Here is an 11,921-nt window from a genome sequence, read left to right on the forward strand (position 1 = left end):
CTGCTGGGTCCCAGTTTGCATCGAGCGCCATCAGGTGGTTGAGCTGAGATGTGTGCGTTCATTCCCGTAGACGTGGTTCTGCTGCCAAAACAAACAGTGCTGCGGGGTGATCATTATGTGCCCTTTCCCATCTCAATCCACTCTGCATGTGCCCTCTACTAGCAAGGCAAGGTTCCTCCCACTGTGGTTCAACAAAGGCACCCAAACACCTCACAATAAGGCCTGTACTGACTGCCCCAGGGAGATGAAGCACAAGTCAAGCCAAGACGGGAAGGGCCAACATGAGCTCATTGTTGCTGTTCCTGCCAACCTTCCTGCCCTCCACACACACCCGAGCTCTTGTGCACTCCTCCCCCCTCTTTCCCTCTGTCTCCACTATCTTCCAATGAAAACAGAAAGGAGCTTGGATATGGATTAGGTGAAGTGGTTACAGGCTTGATTCAAATATGCTGCAGTTAGGTGTTACAGTAAAGAAAAATTAGTAAAAAAAAATTTTATGACCTGTTTCCACACATCTGTCCAATTTTTCTCTCTGTTCTTATTATTCTTTTATATTCTCTCATCCATTTTGTCACGCCACTTCTTCAAGAGAGCAGGCCTGACTTGAATTTTACATGTCTGAGCAATGAAATATTACAAAAATGAGATCGGGGTCACAAATATACAGAAGACTAGAGAATGTTTTTTGTGTCAGGAAGAACCAAGTGCATCACAGCATTGTGGTTAGTCAACTGTACATTTTATAGTAAAGAGTAATAAGTTACCTGAGGCTATTGTGGTGGAAATCTTTGTGGCTTTTTAATAAGTACTTTGGGAAGGATCAGTGTACAGTCACGACAGTGCAATTGTAGACTGATGAATGATTCAAAAATGCACATTGTATACGGCAAAGAAACAAAGGAGGCAGAGTCAAGATGTGTGTGCATGTACTTGGTGCTATCAGAAGCTGTCCACTTGTTGAGTAAGAGCAGTTGAATGTTCAAGGAAAAGTAACTAATTAGTCCCTATCAGACAACATCGGATGAGAAGCAAAATGTGAGGATAGATTTTGCATTTCAGGCTATACAAGGCTAGGTTATACAAAGTTCAAAATGTAATTTTTCTACTACACTATACACACATAACTAACAATCATTTGCTCAGTGACTTGCACTTCCATCTACCCAATGAGCTCAGTTACAAATGCATGCTTTCACAGATCCTGTGTTATGTTAAAAGTTAATGATTTATCGTTGGACTTCATTTTAAATTCATGCTGATAAGGTGGAAACTGGTCATCTTATGATACTGCAGTTCAAACACCAAACCTGTAGTCCTTGTCCAGTTACTAGGAAAGAGGAAACAGTTGAACAAATCACTCATGTTACTGACAAAATTCCATGTTAGGACCTTATTAGGCAGGTGGCCATGATTCATATGAAATTCAAAATGATGAAGTAGTTATGTAAACTGCAGCGGCAACAATACAAACTGTCTGATGTACAATTAAACAGAAGTCTGGCAGAGGAAATGTCCTTTTAAGGTAAGCTCCACAAGAAATGCCTTTTTCTTTCTGAAGAAGTCTCTCTGTGTTGAGAGCTCAGACTACATCATAACCAGAGTCTTATCCCGTGCATTAAATTGTAAAAAATAATAGTCTATTGTTTTTAGGTACTTGTACTTCACTTGATGTCTACACTTTGTGCTACTGTATTCTTCTACTCCACTACTTTTCAGGTGGGAATGTTGTCAGCTACTTTTTACTCCACTATCTAATAGCTATAGTTACTGCATATGTGAAAAAAAGTAAAGTTGTAATTAAAAAACTTTGGTGGCTGTTTCAATGATGTCACTTGGGGCAGCTTCTCTAACTAAACTGTTGATGGTATTGTGCGTAATGTAGGCACCAGGTTTTAACAAAGAAGAATGCATGGAATAAAAAGATATCTCTGGTTCACCTGCATTGAGTTTGATCTTTTTTTTAAACAGTCCATCACCTGAAGATGATGTAGGATTGCAATGCTAAATAGGAGGTGTACACCAAAAATATATGGTATCTCTCTATGGCATAATCTTTCAGCAGTATAAAAAGTCACTGAAATTAGTTTCAGCTCGACTAACTGCTACTCACATGTTCACTTAACATAATCAATTACCAATATATAAAAACACTGAGAGAAGGTTTACATGAGTGCTTTCAGTTTTGATATTTAAGTTACATTTTGCTTAGGCTTATAATACTTCTGTAATTCTATGTAAAATTTAGAATGCAGAAAACGTACTCATTGTATTGGAGTATTTTTTCCTGTGTGATTTTAAGTGTCCTGTATGTTGTAAAATCTGAATGCTCATGCTCAGATTCACATCACAACCTGACAACTCATGGTTTGTGAGAACTGTGGGACTTAAATTACCAAGAGGCTAGCCACCTACATACATCCTCATAGTAGACTGTAAAAAGCAATTTCTCAAGGAAATAGGTCAAAACCTGACCATACACACACACCACTTTATTCTCTGTTATTTCCTCCCACATAATGTGGAAAAATGTTTGCCCTTTGATCTTTATTCAGAGTACAGCAGTCAGACATCGATCACTGTGCTCTACCTTTACAGTAACATTTCCTTGACGTGCCTGAATAGCATTTGTCATGTGAAGCACTCAGATGAGTATGTGCTGAAAGAATCCACCAGTGTTTTTCCTAAGCATTGACAGCCTAATCTGTCAGTGCCTTGAGTGGTTTTGTGTAACAGCTTGCCTAATATCCAGACGAACCTATACTACTCTTAATATTTGCTGCAGATAGCGATAACTCTTTACAGGCCTCACATATGCCAATAAATGTTGCTTTCTATGCAGCACTTCAAACTTTAAAATTAGCCAAAGTGCAATTATGTACTACCTACCATTACTGTATTTGTAATCCACAAAGTATAGTATTACACCAGCCTCTAAAAAAAAAATCAACACTTACAGAAGAAGTCTGAGTGCTGCTATTTTGGAGTTGGGTTTTTCTTTTGACCATCTAATCTAAGTAAAGCCTTAGCTTTCAAGACTCATCTGTTCTGCAGCAAAAACTCTCTTTGAAACGTATGATACCTGAGAAAACAGTAACTGTTTCTTAGACACAGTTCTTCTTTCTGATTGAGCTGACATCCTGAAAAAACTAAATAGTTTGATCTATAGACCCCTGACATAGTTTGATGGAACTTTAATGCTATTTTCAGCTCTGGGCAAAAAAATACTGTCTGTGTGTGTGTGTGTGTGTGTGTGTGTGTGTGTGTGTGTGTGTGTGTGTGTGTGTGTGTGTGTGTGTGTGTGTGTGTGTGTGTGTGTGTGTGTGTGTGTGAGAACACGAAAGAGTGAGAGAGAAAGAGAGAGAGAGAGAGAGAGAGAGAGAGAGAGAGAGAGAGAGAGAGAGAGAGAGAGAGAGAGAGAGAGAGAGAGAGAGGGAGAGCGAGAGAGAGAGAGAGAGAGAGAGAGAGAGAGAGAGAGAGAGAGAGAGAGAGAGAGAGGATGTGTGTGAGTGAGTTGATTAAAAATGGAAGTATCTCTCCCTGGTCTCCCTGCTGTCATCTGATCCACTCTGTCTGCATACACTATAGCATTACCTCAGACCGGAGGAGCTTCAGTTTCTCACAGTGGACACCAGGCAAGCGCCGGACAAATGGTCACAGTATCAACAGCCAGTAATTCAAAAAATGCACCCAAATACTAAATAAAACATGCGAAATCCCAAAGCACTGATTTTACTTAAACTTCATTTTTACTTAAGTGTAATAAAGCAATGTCTAAAAATCAACTTACAGACTTAAAATTTGGTTGACATGGCACTCCTAACACAGTGAGTTGTATTATTATTGTATTACTGTTGCGTGTAATGCTGTGGAAAAAACATTTTGATTGTTAATTCCATGCTGGTGTGTTCAAGTACTTTTGGGAATATAATGATAATAAGTAGCTGATGTTCACTGTGATAGATTACTTATGTCAAGCAAGTCTCTACTTATGTCCCAAGTCGATTTTCATACTGTGCTGAAGTCAGAAGAGATTACAGCTAGTGAAGTGTAAAACACAAACTTCAAAATGGTAAACTGTATCTGGTATGCTTTGGAAAATAAGAAAAATAATGTGAGGTATAACACAATTTGTACACCAGTCATCACAGTTAAGGGAGAACTGTTGAGCCCATGAAATCAGAATTATTTGTGTCTACTAACCCACATGTCTGACTTCATGGTTTGTTTCTGCAGGCTTGCTATGGCACTGATCTTCAGTGTGATTGAAAAAGAAAAACTTTGCTTGATTTATTCAAGCTGGAGGTTTTCACTGCTGTGCCAAGCTTCTAGTCCTGCCTGCCAATTTCATACGTATCTGCTTGTGTGCATGCATTTCATTGTTTTGTTTTGGGGTTGGGTTTGTTTGTTTTTCTCTCTTTTGGGCGGGGGGGGGGGGGGGGGGGGGGGGGGGGGCGCATGCATGTGCATGATTGCATCTGTGTTTTTCTTCACTAGAAATGCTTGAATGGTTCATTAGAGGCGGCTCGGCTGGCGTCACTGCCGCTTTGCTCTGGTCAGGGTCAGGAGGTGCGATCTCCATACCCTGCCTGACCACTGGGCTTGTTTGCTCAGCCAGTAAGGGCACTGCATGCCATGTCACCTGGTTGTCATGGTAACAGTGTGGTCAGCCTTTCCTGTAAAGAGTGGAACAACAGGTCCATATTCCACATCACAAAAAGCTCTGGAGGGTTGGCTGGGAGCATTATCAGTCTCTTTTCATGTGCATGTGTTAGTCCTGTTTGTTTTCTTTTCTTTGTGTGCTTTTTCTTATAACTACACAATTTGTCTGTCTGTCTGTCTGTCTGTCTGTCTGTCTGTCTGTCTGTCTGTCTGTCTGTCTGTCTGTCTGTCTGTCTGTCTGTCTGTCTGTCTGTCTGTCTGTCTGTCTGTCTGTCTGTCTGTCTGTCTGTCTGTCTGTCTGTCTGTCTGTCTGTCTGTCTGTCTGTCTGTCTGTCTCTGAATTTCTCTTTTTGTGTCCTCAATTCCACCTTTGTTTACTATTTCTCTTCAGCAAGCTGATCTCCATGAATATCCAAATTCCTGCTGTCCTAAATGACTGCGATGACTGTAAATGCCACACAGTGTTATTGACTGGTGTCCGGTGTGATTTGTGTTTTCTCCTTTAGGGCTTTGCTCCAACACATTATCAGTATTCCACACACCTCAATAAATTGAAAGGGAAAAATACCTAAAGGAAACAACATATCATTGTATGACATGTAAAACTTTCACATGACACTCAGCAAGCAAAATTCTTTTGTTGCCCTGTTAAGGAAGCTGTTAATGCAGTTCCTTATCACAATTCCTTATCCTGTGTTATTGCTTTATAATTCACAAGCACCATGATGTATTGCTTTGTCAACTTAAGCAAATGAATTTCAAGGGAACTGATAACAGCAGTGACTTCTCAGTAATACAAGGCTGCTTCTAGATAACAGAAAAATGAAGTAAGTATCACTGACCACTTCACCGTAAGTTCTACGGAAGATGAACCTTTCTAAGCACCCTGTGCACACATGCTGTTGCATGAATAGGAAGTCACTGATGTGGACTGACTGCAAATTCTGACTTGTGTTAGGTTCACTTACTGCCAGCTGTATTTTATTATTAAAAATTGTGCAGACAGTATTAATCTGACGCCAAATGCATTGTTATAGAATGACAAATTAGTGTTGGTCTGGTAACAAATTAGCAACACATTAGCAGTACACCAGCAATTACCACATACATTCCTTATGATAACCTTGTAATGTGCTGCAGCTGATTTAGTATATTCTGTCCAGCCTCTGTCTGACCTCATACTCATAGTAATGAAAAATCTCATGAGGTGCGCATGTAATTCACCACAAATGGCCAGGCAAATTTTTTTGTTGAGATTACATATAAACATATAAAGGAGCCAGAGTTACGTTTGTTTTTAAGACACTCCTGGATTCCCTTGTTTCCCTAATTTCGCACGCCCTTATGCAAGTCTCATCATTTTTGGGAAAGGGGCTTATCTGCCGTCTAAGATGAACATTAACTTCATTGCTCCTGCTTAGGTAACTCAAATCTGTTTAATTATCTGGGTGCCATATAGAGCTGGAGCAAATATACAATATCTGAATAGCACTGTTTTTCAACCAGCGACTGCCACAATATTCCTTCTAACATTCATAAGCTACAACAGACACCACATTCAAATGAATCTTTTTGGAGGTGAAATAAAAGCAGCAGTTGTTCAGAAACATCCTGTTTAAAAAAAAAAGACTAGAATTAATTGAACCTCAATGTATATTAATCAAGAGACAAGTTTTTACCACAAACACAGACACACAGATAGCCTGTTGCTTCTGCAGGCTATCCAAATGTGGTGTTTATAGGTGTATAATTTCAATGTGTTTATTTCAGAGACAAAATGACAGCTCATTGAGTCCCATATATTAAACATATTTATGTTGTTTTCCCCTTTTACACATTCTGGCTAGCAAGCAGCCACTCTGTCCTCCAGCAACCAGACAGTAAAACTGACCAGCAGAGGACTTTAGAAGAGAGATTAAAAGTCAATACAAGGCAGTGTGGCAGGAAATAATAACATGTATATTCTGACATTAATAATAAAAATGAATGACAATGTCTATGTATGTATTAACAAAAAATACGGATAAAAAGTGTAGGTTAGATATGGTTGGAGAGATTCAAAAATGAAAACTAATGAATAACAGGAAATGCTGTATACAGGAGCTTACATGTGATGTGCAGTGGAGTGTAATGAGGCATTTCCCTATGTCATATCTGAATTACTGGAAAAAATGGACATTTGAATGACGGCTGTTTGATTTGGTTATCAAATAAGTCTATCTGTTTGATTTCCAGGAAAGCCAGAGCAGGGAAAGTAGTGTCCTAAAATACTTTTTAAGCTATCAATCTAAAAGTTGGATTACACTAGACTTTTTTTTCTCTCTTTTTTTTTTTTTTTTTACATGTCATAACTTCGTGAGAGCCGTGGTTTTGTGATGTTGCAAGCCTGTAGTTTATGGGAAGCTTATGCTTTCTGGTTAGCTAATGGGTTGAGAAAAAAAAACTTTGAGCTTTGCAACAGACTTTTCCAGGAAGCAGGGGAGAGGGCCTCTTTGACGCAGCTCACCTGAGTCAGATTAGCATAAAGATATGAGGTTTAGATCTTTGATGTCCAAAGCCTCAAGTGTTTCACTCTCACTTCCCACAATTCACATTGCAAGTGTGAGTTTATATCTCTGTGTCTCTCTTTCTCTTGCTCTCTTTTGCCGTCTCCTTTGTGTGTGTGGTTTTTTTTTGTGTGTTTGTCTGTTCTCTGCCTCCCCCTCAAACACTCACACATACACACCGGATGAAGAAGTAGCATACTTGAGAAAATTACAGCAGCGGTGAAGTGAGCGCATCACATTCACTGCCTCATTTGCCCTAATCATCCTATACTGTATGTGATTTAACATATAAATACAATTTATCATCCTTGTATGCATCATACAGACACTCCCTTGATTATAATAGTCATTATCTGTGAAGTATGTCAGATAAGTAATTTACCCCAGGAATAAATTAGTCCATCAGTAAAAATCGCACAAAAGAAGATTAAAAGAAGGTGAGGATAGGAATAAAGCAACTTAAAAATAACGGTAAACCATTATGACTGTATTCTTATTACACGTCACTCACTGTGTGTTCCTCTATATTTAGCGATTTAGTCGATCATGGAAATAATCTGTGTTTTATCACAGAATCTGCTGTATTAGTCAAAGTCTCTCCAGGGGGCTGAGTTCCTACGTATGTCACACCTCTAAAGACCACCAAAGTGAATTTTTGTAAAATCTTACAGGAAATGTGAATTATCATGTCTCACCCCCTCCAACAACAAAACAGTGAAATTATACAATCTGACTGGATTACTGCCTTCAACTTTATCTGACTAAACATGACACTGGTACAGTTTAGGTGAAAGATGCCAAGATTAGAGGGAAACGAATCATCTGGCAGGAGTAAGTTACGGGTGTTATCATCACTGTGGTTGAAACATAGGGGTTCCCCAGCAGTGTCACTTCCTATCAGTTGCTCTGTGTAAGAGGAGGGGGAGGGTTTTCCTGCTCTTTCTGCCTGATGTCAGACACCATGAAAGAGATTGAAACTCAGGGAAGCTTTGCTGCCTTTCAATGCCGATGTTTTATTAGAAACAGCCAGTTGTTTAAAGAATCAAGTTTGCTTCATCTCAGCAAATCAACAAACTTAGGACTAAAGGATGTAAAAAGCACTGAAAACTATGTTTTAAGCTTCATACACACACACACACCACACACACACACACACACACACACACACACACACACACACACAGAGAGAGAGATTCACTGATCGATGATTCACACACATTGGCTGGGATGACTTCTGATTCATTTGTTCTTTCCAAAACCTCCTTTTTTTTTTTTTTTTTTAAGCAATTCTTTAAATTTTTATGTTTCGCTCATTGGTAAGGCACAACCAGTAATGGCTGACTACAATATGTGTCTCTGTTATGGGAAGTGGGGATGAGGTTTTTGAGCAATTGTAACTTGTCTGACGTGAGCTGTATGGCATGTGAAGATGTGCCTCTTGTGTTGCACTTCCAATCACAATGTGTCAATATCCTGCACGAGATTTAGAGTAAAGCCAAACTTGCTGATGGGGGAGACACAGAACACATTGTCGTGGGCACAAAATAGGGCCTGCCAAGCCCACATATATATCATGTAGGTTTTAGAGAATGTGAATGATTTTTTTTTAACAAAAGAAAGAAGAGCGAGAGAGAGAGAGAGAGAGAGAGAGAAGAGGAGAGAGAGAGAGAGAGAGAGAGAGGAGAGAAGAGACGAGAGAGAGAGAGAGAGAGAGAGAGCTGGATGAGTCGTTTAGCATAAAATGTGGTTGTGTTTGCTCAAGGCACACAGGTTGTGACCAACATCTGTAGGGTTTCCTGATAAGCCACAGGATGAGTCACACTTCTCAGAGGCCACAATCAATTCCCTGAATTGTTACTAAGAGAACAACTCCCTCGCCTCCCTCTTCTCCTCCCATTCTTCTATCTATGGTAGTCATTTTCTCATTCATACCAAGTGTGTCAGACAAGCTGTTTTGATAGCGGCTAACCCTTCAAGCAAGGTTTCAATGCTTGTCTGTTCCATATATCAGCCACTCACTCAACCCTTCATCTGCAGATCTGTTACTGCTATATGTTTGTACTGTATTTTGTAACTTTTCCCATCAATTTAAAGCAAATATGATGTGAACTGAGATTACATTTTTCCTTTCTCTTGCTTTACATTTATATAACAATCTACAGTTTGGTTTAAATCAGTTGATTATGGGCTCTACAGAAAGAAGGAACAAAACATCAAATGAATTCATATATGAACTACGTTTTAATGATGTGAGATCACAGTGAGACAGATAATATCACAGTGAGACAGATAATATCTCAGAGACCCACAGTTGCTTGGAAAAACATTCAGACCTGCATGACTTGCATATTAATTCAAAGAAAGAACTCATGAAAGCACCACACCATCCTCTTTGACAAAATTACTTCATTTCATCAGAATGGAAATGATGCACAGCAGGTTCATTATAACACAGCTGTCCATTTCCAGATAATTACAGCCACACCACACACACACTGTGTGACCATTGTGGAAAGTTTTTGTTTTCTTTTATCACATCAACTGGAAAAATTATGCACTTCCCCTCTGTCAAAGAGTTCAGAAAATGCGTAGTTAGCACCCCCCATACACACATACATGCCCTCCCAACACACACACACACTGCTGTGTGTGCGTCAAAATATCACATCATTGTTTTCTAACGTTTGCACCTTTGCAATCTGTCACACTCACTATTTCATAATTAATACGCAGAACTATTTCAGCGCTTCCTTTTGGTATGTAAATTGGGCAAGTGCGTTTCTAGTTAGAGGCATTTTGCAAGAGTGTACTGTACATTAGCATCTTTGTGCCGGGATATACTGAAAATATGTAGCAATGTTTTTTCCTGTTTTTGACTGATGTTGCAATTGTTACATTAGTTCCAGTTGTTCTGTAGTTGCACTTCCTGCATGGATATTCATTACAGCTGAGGGCTATCTTCCCTTCACTCATACCATTTTGTTATTGTTGCCAGTAAATTCACATTTGGGTCTAAAGGTGAACTAACATGAAACATTTTGAGATAATATGTATCCAGGCAGGATCTCTCTCACTGTCTTTCTGTGTATCTCGCTCTGTGTGTGTGTATGTGTGTGTGTGTGTGTGTGTCTGTGTCTGTGTCTGTTTGTGTGTGGATGATGGGAACATGATCCATTCCCGTTTACAGTCACTGTGTGTACTTTATGACTCAACCTGCAGGAACTGAGTCTAATAATTACCTTTATTCATTCAAAGGTTTCATGGAATATCTAAAGACTTCTCTTCCTCAGACAGTAATAACTCATCACTTGGTCAATTGTAGTCATATACTCATTATAGACCTTTGATAGTAGTGTCCTTAGGGAGCTATTAACTAAGTATTGCTCACACTCAATCCACGCCGGTGTTTTATAGAAGTAGCTTAGTTTTTAGTTGTCGAAGTGGTTTTGTTTGTCTAAGAAAAAGGAAGCCTGTGTGCTTTATTCTTGTGACATGCTGGTAAACCAGCTGGAACAACCACTAACTCCACAACACAAATCAGAGGCATAACGAGGAACATAATTATACTATTATGATAATTACCTAATGGCACGTTATGAATGCAGAAAATGATCCTTGCACTGAAAAAGTATCCAACAGTGATAAAACGGAGAGATGTACTAAATCCAAGTTTCCTTCTCCAAAACTCTATATATTAAACATATGAGTCAGCCCAGTGAAAATGTGTCTGCCTGCGTGTATTGTGTCCTCTACTGACCTGTGAGCTCATTTTTCTAAACTGCTTGTTTACTTACCATCACAGGCTTGGAAATGGCATTCAGCAAGGTTTGAAATATTCAACCCATATTGCTGAAGTTTTACTCATACTTTGTATTTTCTCTCTTTGTTACCAAGCAACATTTTGAAACTTTCCACACGCAGGACCTCGTAGCTTCCAATACTGTGAGTCAGTCAGGTTCAGCTCGATTATTACTGTTTTCCAAAAGGAGTCATGCGTTCACTTCTGAACTTTTACTTTCTTTCATTAATGCACATCGCTTTTAACTGTCACTTTCTGCGAGGGCTAGACCTTTAATAATTAAATAATCTTAAGATTACTGTAAAAGGCCCACTTTCCATTGCAAACAGACAGAAAAGACCAAATTCCTGGAACCTCAATAAGAGCCCAAAATTGTTTCACAGAAATGTTGGTCCAAACTCACTCTTGCAATTCATGCTAATGTTTCAGCATTACAGTCATGCTGAAAAATATCCCCCTTTCTCCCAGCTGTAAGGTCTGTTTTGGATTGCTATCTGGCAAGCTCACAGGCTATTGGAGAAAAACAAAAACTGTGATAAGTTGAAAAACATTGGCCAAGAAATGTTAATGTCTACCAGAGCAGGCTTTTGAGCTGATTCGACGATGAGCCAACAGTAATGTTTAATTATTCAACCACATTCAAACATTTTTAAAAGGTCATCACATAGCCTGTGGCATAAAAACACTCCCTGCACCATTATACCTCCACATTGAACATGCACCCTGCAGGACTGATTCCAGAGTTAATGTCATATTTATGCCAAACTGTGCCATTCCCCTCAGTATGTTGCAAATACTTCAAAGGTGGATGACTTTTTTCTCACTCTTCAATCACCCAGGCTTGATTATCATGTTGAAATTGTGTGAATCATGTATAAATGCCCTTTTGCTTCCACTAAAAGTTTTAAGTTATGAGA

Source organism: Scomber scombrus, chromosome 18 (genome assembly GCF_963691925.1).
Source record: "Scomber scombrus chromosome 18, fScoSco1.1, whole genome shotgun sequence".
Classification (NCBI taxonomy): Eukaryota; Metazoa; Chordata; class Actinopteri; order Scombriformes; family Scombridae; genus Scomber; species Scomber scombrus.